Source organism: Mus caroli, unplaced genomic scaffold, assembly GCF_978045245.1.
Source record: "Mus caroli unplaced genomic scaffold, Mus_caroli_1 scaffold_2, whole genome shotgun sequence".
Taxonomy (NCBI): Eukaryota; Metazoa; Chordata; class Mammalia; order Rodentia; family Muridae; genus Mus; species Mus caroli.
In genome coordinates, this window is record NW_028227257.1 from 146,617,889 (window position 1) to 146,630,211 (window position 12,323).

Consider the following 12,323-nt stretch of genomic DNA (forward strand, 5'->3'; position numbering starts at 1 on the left):
TCTGGTTTTATTCCTGTGGGCATAACTAGGTAAGTGCAGCTTTTTGATGTTTTAGTCACCTTAGCATTTATGGACCATTTAACAACTGTTTCCCAGCTGTGCTTAGAAACAGTCTCCTGACATATTGAAATAACAACAAAGCACCAGCATAAAATTCATGCAATGGCTATCATGGTCTTTGAAGAAGATTACCAGTGGAGTACTTATAAAAAGCAATGCCATTTTCCTAGCATTTGTGATTACACGAAACATGACAGGGTATTGAGAACTTGAATCTTTAAATAATTCTGAATGTTGCATGTTATTTTTAAGCCTGTATGAACAAAATTATTTCATACATTTCTTTCCATGTTTACACAATAGTGATCCACAGTTAAAAAAAAAAAAAGATATCCAAAAATTCAAAAGGACTTTCTAAGAGTCTTGAAGATGCAGTTTGAGAATCAAAAAAAAAAAAAAAAGAAAAAATCTCATGCTGTAGTCTGATTGACAGTGTGGCTTGTATGCACTGAAGTTACAGGTAGGGGTGTGTGTGTGTGTGTGTGTGTGTGTGTGTGTGTGTGAGAGAGAGAGAGAGAGAGAGAGAGAGAGAGAGAGAGAGAGGAGAGAGCTTTTCTTATCCCAGAGAGAGTTTCTTTGGCACACCTCTTCCTACACAATGTTTCTGTTCTCTTAAAAGTTGTGCCCTTGTGTATGTTTGTTTGTTTGTTTTTCTTCTCTTGTTACTATTTAGACATTCTGGGGGGATTTTTGTGAGTATGTTTATATAATCTTGTAGTAAGGACTTTTTAAAGCTATGAAGTCAGTATGTTGATTGGCATCTAAGTCACCACTCTACTCCCTCACAGAAGCAGGTAATGTTGGGAGCAGAATTCACAAATCAGGAGAGGGCATTTCAGGATATGCTCCATGAAAGCAGGCTCTAAGAGACAATAAGGGAGACTAAGTATTTCACGGTGAAAGTACGCTACAGAAGCACCAGACTGAGCTCCCACAGCCTTTCAGGTTCTGCTGCATTGCTGGTTCCTCTTGATAGCCACACAGGACATCACAGTTCTCACATTTATATGACCTGGAACTGGCTTCTTTTTAATCTTCTTGTTTGTTTGCTGTTTTATACTTGAATATAACTTGAGGGACTGGGCTGACAAACTCCTCAGAGAAGTATTTTGAGTCACGTATCTGTGACACCTGCTAGATTATAGATGCTAGATCTAGGAACGACGTGAGACATTATCTGGGATAAAGTTCCTGTTTAGGAAAGAGAAATAGAGTCTTAGAAATTAATGACCAGCCTGTGCTCATGTAGCGAGCTTTCTGTCACCTGCTCTTGCAGAACAGCAACAATAGCTGATCCTGTTTGCTGCTCTTCTGCAGGGCTCCTGTGCACTCACCTGTGTTATAATGCAGCCACTTCAGGATCTGAATGCAGAACCTGTAACTGCACCTGAGGATGGATGGATTTCATCACTGCCAGGCTGTTTTGTTTCTCCCTTTTCTAAGGAAAGGGCTGTGCTCTGGAGTGAGTCAGGAGCAATTGCTGACAAGTGAATGTGATCTTATAGTCAGCCTATACCATGCATCTTTGTGAAAAGAAATTCAATAATCCAAGAGAAAATAATTGTGTTTCTTGGGGAATTTCTCCAGTATCTTTGGAGCTGTATTTGTTCTAAATTATGGATTGCAGCCTTATCTGCAATGCTTCGTTAGATAGACGGAAATATCAGCTGCTTTCCACAGTAATTCCTGTTTAGGGTGATTTATAAAAATTATTATTACTATGTTTAAATGGTAATCTGGATGTTTCTAGCCTCTCTAAATGAGCGCGGACTCTGTTTCTATAGCCCCAGAGGGACTTCCAGTAATAAGGAAGAACTGAGCTGACTTTTTTCTCTCTTATATAACATTTCCCTTTTCTAAAGATCCCAAAGCACCTTATAAATGGGAGGATAGTATCACCTGTCTGGAGCGCCAAACTCATTAAGCCAGATCTACTATAAAAGAATTTAGGATCAGAAAAGATAACGATTATCCAGTTTTATGTATAGAAGAGTGTAGAACTGTCATTAGTCAGAATTCATTTCCATAAGCGGTTGGTGCGAGCAGGCCTCTGAGGACTTAGGAAATACTGTGTCAGGAAGAAGTGTGCTGTGTGCTTTCCAGGCTTGCCCCGCCCCCACTCTATCCACCAGAGAAGACAGCTTCACCTCGTTTTTTTTCTGGTTACAAAATGGTCTTTGCTGATCCTTAAAATATTCAAGCAATACAGAAAAAACAAACAATTTACTGAAGTTTCTGCTACTCAGAGATTTTTTTTTTCTAGATTGTACTAAGCACTTCTCTACTTACTATTTTTCAAAATGAATTAAGTATGCTAGTGTCTGACTGGTGTCTGTTGTTGAATTAGACATTGCATATATATCTCTTTGCATATTAGCAGGTTTTATGTTGCCCTATTGATTTGGCCAAATAACCTTACCCTGTTCCCTTTTCTACCAATTTTATGAGCTATATTGGCTTTAGTCATAGATGACTCTGTAGTTGTTTCATAGCTTCTTGGTATCAGGAACTCCATTTAAAGTATGGTTTTAGAACTTGAAGTTCAATTTACTCATCTAGTACTTATTTACGTAGCACATCCACATGCTCTTGTACTTAGTACCACACCTGTGTCCTAAGAATATCTGCCTTCCTGCACACCTGCGTTTGCAGTCAGGTGGAGGCAGTGTTGAGGAGGTGAAGATGGGGAGCACAGGCAGCTCCTGACTTGGCTAACTGAATAGTGGGAGGGGGAGAAGTGCTTTGATTCATTTTTATTGGAGGGAAAGTCAAGGTCCAGACCTCTGCAGGTGCCCTAAGAAGATTACAGACACATGGTTTTGGCCTCTATGCTTTGCTTTTAGATAACAAGGCTAAAATTATAGGTGTTATTTGCAACTTTTGTCTACACGAGGTATAATAATTCTGCTTAAAATTTTTAAAAAAGAAATATCAACAGTTACTTTTCCTGAAACTGTCAGGGTTCTTGATCCCAGTGTTTTCTTTGGTGATGTCCATGACCCTTAAATTCTTCTTTTGATGACTTATAGGCTGTCCTACTCAATCTTCTCCTTTTCTGTCTACTTCCTCCACACCATTCATAAAGAAGTGAATACATTTGTATGATTATAAGGTAAGCACAAGTTATACCACACCTTTGTAGTCACACAGTAATTCGGATGGCAAATCTAGGTTCCTATGGCACTAATATAGACCATTACGATACTTCTAAGCAGTCATTTGACAAAATATCACCATGAAGGAATTCCAAAGCAAACTAAAAAATGTTGTTTAAATATTCCAATTGGTGGTTGTCATTTTAAATTGATGTCTCAAGGATTCTTCCCTCTGGATGAGTCCTAGGTTTTCTGTTTGTGTGTGTGTTTAAAGGCAATGTTTCATGGATCCCATCTGGCCTCCCTACATAGCCAAGAATGACTGTAAGTTTCTGATCTTCATTTTTACCTCCTGAGTACTGAGGTTAGAGCATGTATCACCATGTCCACTTTTACTTGGTGCTAGGCATTGAACTCAGGTCCTCCTTCATGCTAGGCAAGCTCTCTGGCCACTGAGCTATGTCCTCAGCCCCATTAAAAAAAAAAAAAGAAAGTCAGTTACTCAGATAGAAAAATAGAAGGCATGGGCAATAAATTTTTAGGATGTATGTTGCTGGAGGAAATAGCTGTTCAATAATAAAACCAAGACTCTAAAAACAAAGCAGTTTAACAGGTTATAATGTTGGACCCAAGTCAGCCATAATAATAACGATATGGGCAAGAGGCTCTTACATGTTTCCTGTATTCCAGGCACTGTGCCAAGAACTTTGTATGAATTTGTTCATGTAATTTTTATAAGAACCCTCGAAGGTAGATGCCATAATTATACCCATTCTATATAGTAAACTAAAGCTATAGATACTATGTTGATTTTATTAAATTTCAAAGCTCAGGTTATACACATGCATTTGAAAAATAGATGTCAGTCTGAGAAATCTCACCTGTTTGTACACTTAAAAAATGCTGGCTGGAGAGTCTCCTCTACAAGGCATGGCTGAGCCAGTGGCGGAGTAAGACTTTTGAGACAGGAAGGACAATAATTCTATGGACACCCATTTCTTGGGGTGATGAGAGAGGGTCTGCCCATCCCCTCACCTAGAATGATTTAGAATTTGTAGTTTTTAAAGACTTAAGAAAGAAAAACCAGAAATCTTTATGAAAAGCTAGAAGCTCTAAATGGAAGAACTTTTGTAGGGTGAATTACCTTTGGCCTTATGTGGGAGAGTACTAGAAACATCTGACCCATGCCTGTCTGTATTCAACTGTCTATGGTTGGAATTCATACCACAATGTGGTCCTAAAAAGCCAGGCCTTGAATTTAGCCTGGGGTGTGTTACTAGTGCCCCCAGACATCTAAGAAATGAGCATCTGTTCCTTTGGAAAGCACTTTAATCACAACTGTCAAAGAATTCACATTATTTTTGAGGAATATAGGTTCGTAATTATAACATTGGAGTAAAAAGGCCACTGTGATTGTAAGTTAGCAGAAACATCACATTGCAAAATCAGACCCACAAAGACATTTCTGTAATCAGTTTCAGCAAGTAAATAGTATGCTTAAAGAGAAGAAAGATTGAAAGTCTGTTAGCTGAATGAGATATTGTTAAAATTAATATTACAATGTGAAAAACAGGAACTTCTCATGTCACATAAGTTTAGAGAATTTGAAATATGGATTAAGAGCATGGAGTAAGAAAGCCCAACACTTAATATGTGGTTCGGAAATAGGGGACGCATAGAATAGAGAAAAGTTAAATTCTAAGAGATATTGTAGTTTAAGAACATGTTAGAACTGATCAATACTATTAATCAGATGTCCAGTGGTTGTCAGTAGACAAAATGGAAACCCATTCCTACCAAGTCATATTGCAGTAAAGCTGTAAACTCCCAAAGACTTATGAAACAAGGACTAGACATAAAACTTCTCACTAGGAGAAGTTGGGATACGAGCACAATTATATGATTCCAAAGTAAGGAGAGGACATAAAAGCAGTCTCAAACAGCCTGTGATTAGAAACACCTGAAGCATGTACAAAGTAAAGACGTTTCTCCAGGCATAAGTTGTGGAGTTGTGATCAGAGTTAAAATGATTTTAAGATCCTTTCACTGTCTAGAAAAAGATAAAGATTCCTATAGCCAAGGAAATAAGAATCATAACCATGGTGAGGGTCCATCTTGTTATTCTGTAGGTGAGCACTTGCCCTGCATGTGTAAGGCCCCCTGAGTCTGATCTCTAGAACTGTGAAAAACAAAGATAAAATTAAACCAGTGAGATTCTTTGCATACCAAATTGGCAACATTTTGTAATATTTTATAATGTAATATTTTGTTGAGGACACAAAGGAATATAAACTTCGTTGTTAGTAGATATATAAACTAGCATCTTCATAGCTTGGGAAGTAGTTTGCAGTCACTAAAATCAAATACTGTGTGTGTGTGTGTGGTCATTCGTGTCCATGTCTGTGTCCTACCAGCCTGACAGTTTTCTTCTTATAAGCCCTAGAAAGCTCCATGTATAACAGAGACATGAAAAAGTTGTTTACATAATTATTGTAAATAAAATGTAAACTTTGAAACAGTTGAGATACTCCTAAGTCATGGTTGAATACATCAGGTCTATATTATTAGCTTATAAATAGATTTCATCATGGCAGTTTTCAAACAAATTTTGATTTCGCTGTTTCTCTTCCCCATCCTGCACTCTTTCTTGTACCTTCCCTTGTGTCCCTAGTTTTCATGATGGTATATGATGTAGCAATGAGTATGAATGAGCTTCTGCCATATTCAACAACTTAGATAATTGTTACACATGTAAGGAATGTGATATGCAGAGGACACAGTATTATACCATTCATTCAAAATTTAAATGAACTATGAAGAATAACAGTATACTGTTAGGACTATGTACACAATAGTATATTTTTAAATAAATCTCAAAATCTTAAATTAAAAAAACCCTTGCTACTACGGATGTCTAGATTATGATTGTCTCTAGAGCAAAGCTTCAGTGAGTAAGTGAGTCACAGGAGCCATTTTAGTTTTTCCATACTTGCAAGGTGTAACCATAAATAAATGTGAATCTCAGAGACTTACATACAAGTGACTAAAAATGTCAAATTAATAAACTTTTTGTTGATTATAGTTACCAACAGTGATAATTTAGATTTATCAGTTGGGTTAAATAAAATAGTTTACAATTTCATTTGAAGAACACTTTAAACAGTGGCTACAAGAAAACTGAAAGCTGTATGTGTGTGGAGTTTCTTTAGGATTGAATTTAGGTGCTAAGATCTCGAGGTTGCTTGCAGGAGAAAATTGAACTAGATGGTGCTGGCATGGATGGTGCTTTATAACTGCTTATTTATCTCATATGTCACTGTGTATGTGTGTGTGTGTGTAAAAATACATTTTGTTAATGTGCAAAAAAATGTGTAAAAAAGCATATTGTTGTGACAATAATTGACCAAAGCAACTTAAGTGGGGACGGGTTTGATTTGGCTCACAGTTTGTGGTGATCGGGAAGGCTTGGCAGCTGTAGCATGAAGCTGTAGTCACTTTGCATCTGTGCTCAGGAAGCAAGATCATGATGAATGCGCATGTTCAGCTTGCTTTCTCCCTTTTATGCAGGCTGGATCCTAGCCCATGGAATGGTGCCACCCACATTTAAGTTGCATCTTCCCGCCTTAATTAACCTGGTCTAAATAGTTCCTTACAGACATGTTCAGTATTAAAAATACTTGTAATGTATTGTTAGTGAATTTTATGGGATAACAGTAAATACATTGAAATAGTTACATAGCTTCCAGAATAATTAAGGAAGAACAATGAAGTGATAGTAGTGGAACGAAAAATACAATTCATTCAATCTGAAAAAAAAGGAAAGAGAGAAGCAGCAAAAGTAAGACAAATAGGAAATATAAAATGAGTTGAGTCCAACTATCTTCGTATAATACCCATAAAATGAGTTTAAAAGATAAATGCTATAAAGATTAAGAATGTCCAGAAATAATCAACAGAAAATCTGAAAACGAACTGTTTTCATGAGGCATACCTATAAAAAGACGGAAAGCTGCTGGCAGCGAAGGAAATAACCCGCCCTGCATGGGGTGGGGGTGGTGGGGCAGGCAGCAGGGCTTGGAGATCAGGTAAAGCAATGCTGGCAGTGAAGGCAGCATTGTATCGATATATGGCTCAGGTTGCCAAGACAACTCTAACAGTTCTAAAATTATTTCATGTAGTAGCTTCAAAATGAAAAGCAAATTTTGATACTATTTCTTAGAAGAAATAGATTTATGTTTCGGAAGGTGTGACTATTTTCCTGTTGGAAATGATAGAAGAAACAGGCAAGTGGCTAGTGTGTCACCAGCAGCTGCAGGATTCTAAGGTTCTAAGACCATTTAAGATTTGACCGTGAGTCAGGCTTCAGCAAGCAGAGTGGAATCAGTGCCACCACAACCATATTCTCTTCCAGCAGAGCATGGTTAGAGACAAGCAAAAGAACACTGAGGGACAGTAACTGTCTTAAACAGGTAGAAGATGATAAAAACGTGCTGCATATACCAAGACTTATAGCAAAAGCTGTGTATTATTTTTAATCTTAAATGCTTACACTATAAACATTTAGAAGGGGTCAAGTTTATTAGTCAAAATCTATACCTAAAGAAAATTTAAAAAACATGGAATAAACATTCATTGAAATAGAACAAAGTAAGGAGAAGAGAAATCCACAGAAATCCCAGCAATGCTAAAATTTGTGCTTTGGAAATTTGTAAAATTCATAAAGCCTATGGGAGATGATGTAAGAAGTAAAGAGACAGGTACAGCTATTAACACTGAATTTGAAAAAGAAGATAAGACAGCAGTGATTAAAAAGAAAATGTTATCAATACTTTATTAATACATTTGACATGTGAGATAAACATGTAATATTAATAGAAATATAGAAATTACTTGTACATGCTGGGCATGTGAGTCCATGATAAATATTTACTTAACATCCCTGAGGATCTACACCCAGGGACCACCAAAACCAAATCCAGCAAAGAAAAGCAAAGATCAGACAAATTAAAAAGATTTACAAGGTCTAGAAAATGTATATAATATTAGAATAAATATCCCAGTTTTTAAAGTCTTACTTCTGAAAAAATAATCAATGTCAGAAGGTTTACAATTATATTCTAAATATCCAAGGAATGAGTGATTCATATTTTATATAATTCTATAATGTTGTGGGCAAAAGTATCATTTCCAACTTACTATATAGTTCTTACACAAGTGTGATATTGAATCAAAAGTATACAGGTATAAGAAAGGAAATGACAAGCCGGGCGTGGTGGTACACGCCTTTAATCCCAGTACTCAGGAGTTGGAGGCCAGCCTGGTCTACAAAGTGAGTTCCAGGACAGCCAGGGCTATACAGAGAAACCGTCTCGAAAAACAAAACAAAAAAGGAAATGACAGACCTGTGTCATCGATGAATTTAAATGCAAAATTTTAAACAAATGTTGTCAGATCGAGTTCAGCAATGCAAATAGATAGATATGTAGTGTATATGTTGAGACCAGGTTTAGTTTGTATCATGAGTGTAAGATTGGTTTATTAAAAACGTAAGTAAGGACATATATCTTTGAATTCGTGTAACTTCACCTAACTGACAGTTCTGCTCTGCCCAACCACAGCCAAATGTGCATTCTTCTCAGGTGCAGGTGTTAATCAACACATAAAAATGAACCTGAGTTTTTACTCGAATACTGCTGAAAAGAATGGAGCAATGAGCTTCCAGCTGCTGGAGGATCCTGAGGTGGTGCCACTCTTGACACTTGTGTAGCACCAGGACTGGAAAGGCCTTTAGGTAGTAGCTCCACACTAAGGCACAAACAAGTGTGTGCACAGGTCTAGATGCATGTATTTGAATGTTTATGAGAGGTTTGTTTATAATAACAAAAGAGAGCAAAACTCTGCACACAGTCTGCAGTTGTTGAGTGAGTGCTGAGTTGTCTTCCTTTTCTGCATTTGGATGCTGTGCAACTATAGGTGACTGCTGATATCAGCCAGCAAGAAAACAGGAGACTTACTTCCAGCTGTGATTAAAATCTATCTGTATAGCTGGCAAGATAGCAAAGCAGCAGGCAAAGGCCAGTGTCACCAAGCCCTGTGATCTGAGTTAGGTCCCCAGGACCTACATTATGGCAGAAAAAAACCCCGACTCCCTAAAGTTGTCCTCCAACCTCCATATGTGTTTCATGACAGCTGCATATTTTCATACACAAAATAATAGATATAATTTTTAAAGTTCATAAATAAAGCTATGCCTGCTGGCACAAACTTTTAACCCCAGCATTTGGGGGGGGGGGGGTAAGGCAGGAAGGTTATGAACCAAGTCAGCCTGAGCTACAGGGTAAGTAAGACCCTGTCTCATAAAACCAACTAGCCAACTGACCAGTAAAAATCTCTTGTACACTAGCTACTTCTATGAGGTATGTATGACTCCTAATGTATATCTCTAGTAGCTAGTGCTAAAATCTTCTCATTTTTAATGAGTGTTTTTGTTTTATAATACAATTTAAAACATTTTCGTGGGGGTTTCTCAGTATTATAATGTGGTTTTCATATTAGGATATCAGCTTTAGGCCACCCTAGAACTACATATATACTAGGCTGACCAGACTCCTGAGTACTGGGAGTGCATATGTGCTCTTAGATGATACTGATTTAAGGATTTTCTTCTTTTTTGGCATGGTATTTTGCTGCTTTGCCACTTTGCCTGGGCTGACCTTGAAGAAGACTAAAATAGTCCTCTTGTCTCAGCCTCTCAGGTAGCAGCTATTAGCAGGGATGTGCCTGTTACTGGGTTATGTTAGCAATTTATTTTTATTACATTTATTTACTCTGTGTGTGTGTGTGTGTGTGTGTGTGTGTGTGTCTTATGTGTGTTTGGCAACAAGTGCCTCAGCCTGCTGAGCCATCCAACTGGCCCCATTATATTAGCAATTTTTGGTGGATAGTTTTATTGGCTAATGTTTTATTGAGTGACTTTTATTATTTTCTTAATCACTTCTATACCCTATAGCATTTCAATTGTCTTTAGTTTTTTGCTATTTTAAATAAGTTCACAATGGCCACTTTTTGCAAACAGTGATATGCTTTGAAGGCTCAACAGTGTTTTACAGATAAGAGGGCAGAGCGTTCCATATAAAAGAGCAGGCACAGACGTGAGGCTGAAAGGAAAAGTTGGGCATTCGAGTGACATTTACTATATATGGTTTCTCTGATAATTTCCCAGCTAGAACTCTTCACTGCATTTCTTGGTTTATTCTCTGTTTCCCTATCCCTCTCCTTTCCCCTTGTTCTCCCTCCCAGGGATCAAACCCAGGGTACCAGGGTGAACTTCCTAGAATACTGCTAATATCATAAAACTCAACCTATATATTTGTCCTATTGCCTGTAAGATAAAGTTGACAATCTCTAATCTGGAGTTTTTAGCTCTTGTAAGCTGGACCTTTCTTTTCAGTGGAGGTGTACTGGAACCAAAGCAGAGCCTGTGCATGGTAGGCAAATGCTCTGTCACTGAACCCAGTTGCCAATGGTTACAGATAAATAAACTACCACAGTCCATGATTAAAGTATTTTGAAGAATTGTTGATGATATAATTTAGCAGGAAAATTGAAGACTCCGAGAACACATAGCTTCTACCATTCCTACAGCAAAGCATTTTAATATACTGAAACAGGTCTGCATTTGTTCTTAAAGGAAATGTAATTAAATTCTGCCTCATAATTAAATTTAAAGTTTTTTTTTTCTAGTGCTAGTATAAAATACTTTTCCTCATACATTTCACAAAATCTAGGTGATACTTCATAGCTTCCTTTTATAGGTAAGTTGTGTGCCTACTTTAGGACCACTCTTCTCCAAATCTGAAGACTTATTTTTTTTTATCCCTTTCTTGACTTTTATTTATGTGCCCCCAGTAATGCTAATTATGTAGCTTAGTGGGGGAACACTTGCCTCCCAGGAACCAGGTTTTTGGTTCCATCCCTAGCACAACCCCCAATGTACCAAAGTCCTGTTTCTAGTATTTATTATAAATGTAGTCTTTTAAAATTCTGTGTTATTTTTGACTTTTTATATGTCTGTCTGTCTTCTTACTGAGACTACAGCTGCCTTAGTTAGGGATTTACTGCTGTGAACAGACACCATGACCAAGGCAACTCTTCTAAGGACAACATTTAATTGGTGATGGCTTGCAGGTTCAGAGATTCAGTCTATTATCATGGTGGCGTCCAGGAAGGCATGGTGCAGGAGGAGCTGAGAGTTCTATGTCTTCATCTGAAGGTAAACAGAAGACTGGCTCTCACATGGTTAGGAGGAGAGGCTCATTGCTCACCCCTAAAGTGACTTACTTCTTCCAACAAGGCCACACCTACTCCAACAAGGTCACACCCCCTAATAGTGCCACTCCCTGGCCCAAGCATATTCAAACCATCACGAGGACAGAAATAATATCATTCATATTTTCTTTTTTCCAGGGATTGGCCTACAGGGCCTTATGGAACTACATGTAAAAATGTTTAATAGGTTATTTGTTTAGTGGGTCCACAATTGCCTTTATAAACCAATTAATCACTCCAGACATAACTAAGTACAAAGGACTCTTTCTCCCATCATCACCACTGTACTCAAAATATTTGAACTTGCCCTTTGAGCCAGACAGAGCTTCTCAGTACTTCTAGGACTTGCAGGGTCATGAATCACCATGTCATCTTTTGTCATAGCCTAGCTCTTTGTTATTTACAGAACTGTATAGATGTATAAACTAGATAGGTAAAAACAGAAATTCACATATATGCCTAGTCCACAACAGTGTCTCCTGTGTCTCCTCTTTTCAGTGTGTGTTGTATCTCAGCAGGGTCCTACTTCATTCTCATCTTACCTCATGCCCTACAGCATTTCAAAGACTTGTCTTTCCAGTTCCACACTAGGGTTACTTTCCATTGGCTCTCCTGAAGCATCACTGTTAACATCCTCATGCTCAGGTGTGGTGGCACACACCTTTAATCCCAGCACTCAGGAGGCAGAGGCAGGAGGATTTCTGAGTTCGAGGCCAGCCTGGTCTACAGAGTGAGTTCCAGGTCAGCCAGGGCTACACAGAGAAACCCTGTCTCGGAAAAAACAAAATAACAAAAACAAAAACCAAAACAAAACATCCTCATGCTCAGCACCCTGTCCTG

General features: G+C 37.9%; 1 protein-coding gene across 2 annotated transcripts in view; it reads left to right on the top strand.

The window, feature by feature from the left end:
* Pbx3 (PBX homeobox 3) overlaps positions 1–12,323 on the top strand; it is a 195,148-nt gene that overhangs the window by 96,737 nt on the left and 86,088 nt on the right. The gene's annotated exons all lie outside the window — the stretch shown is intronic.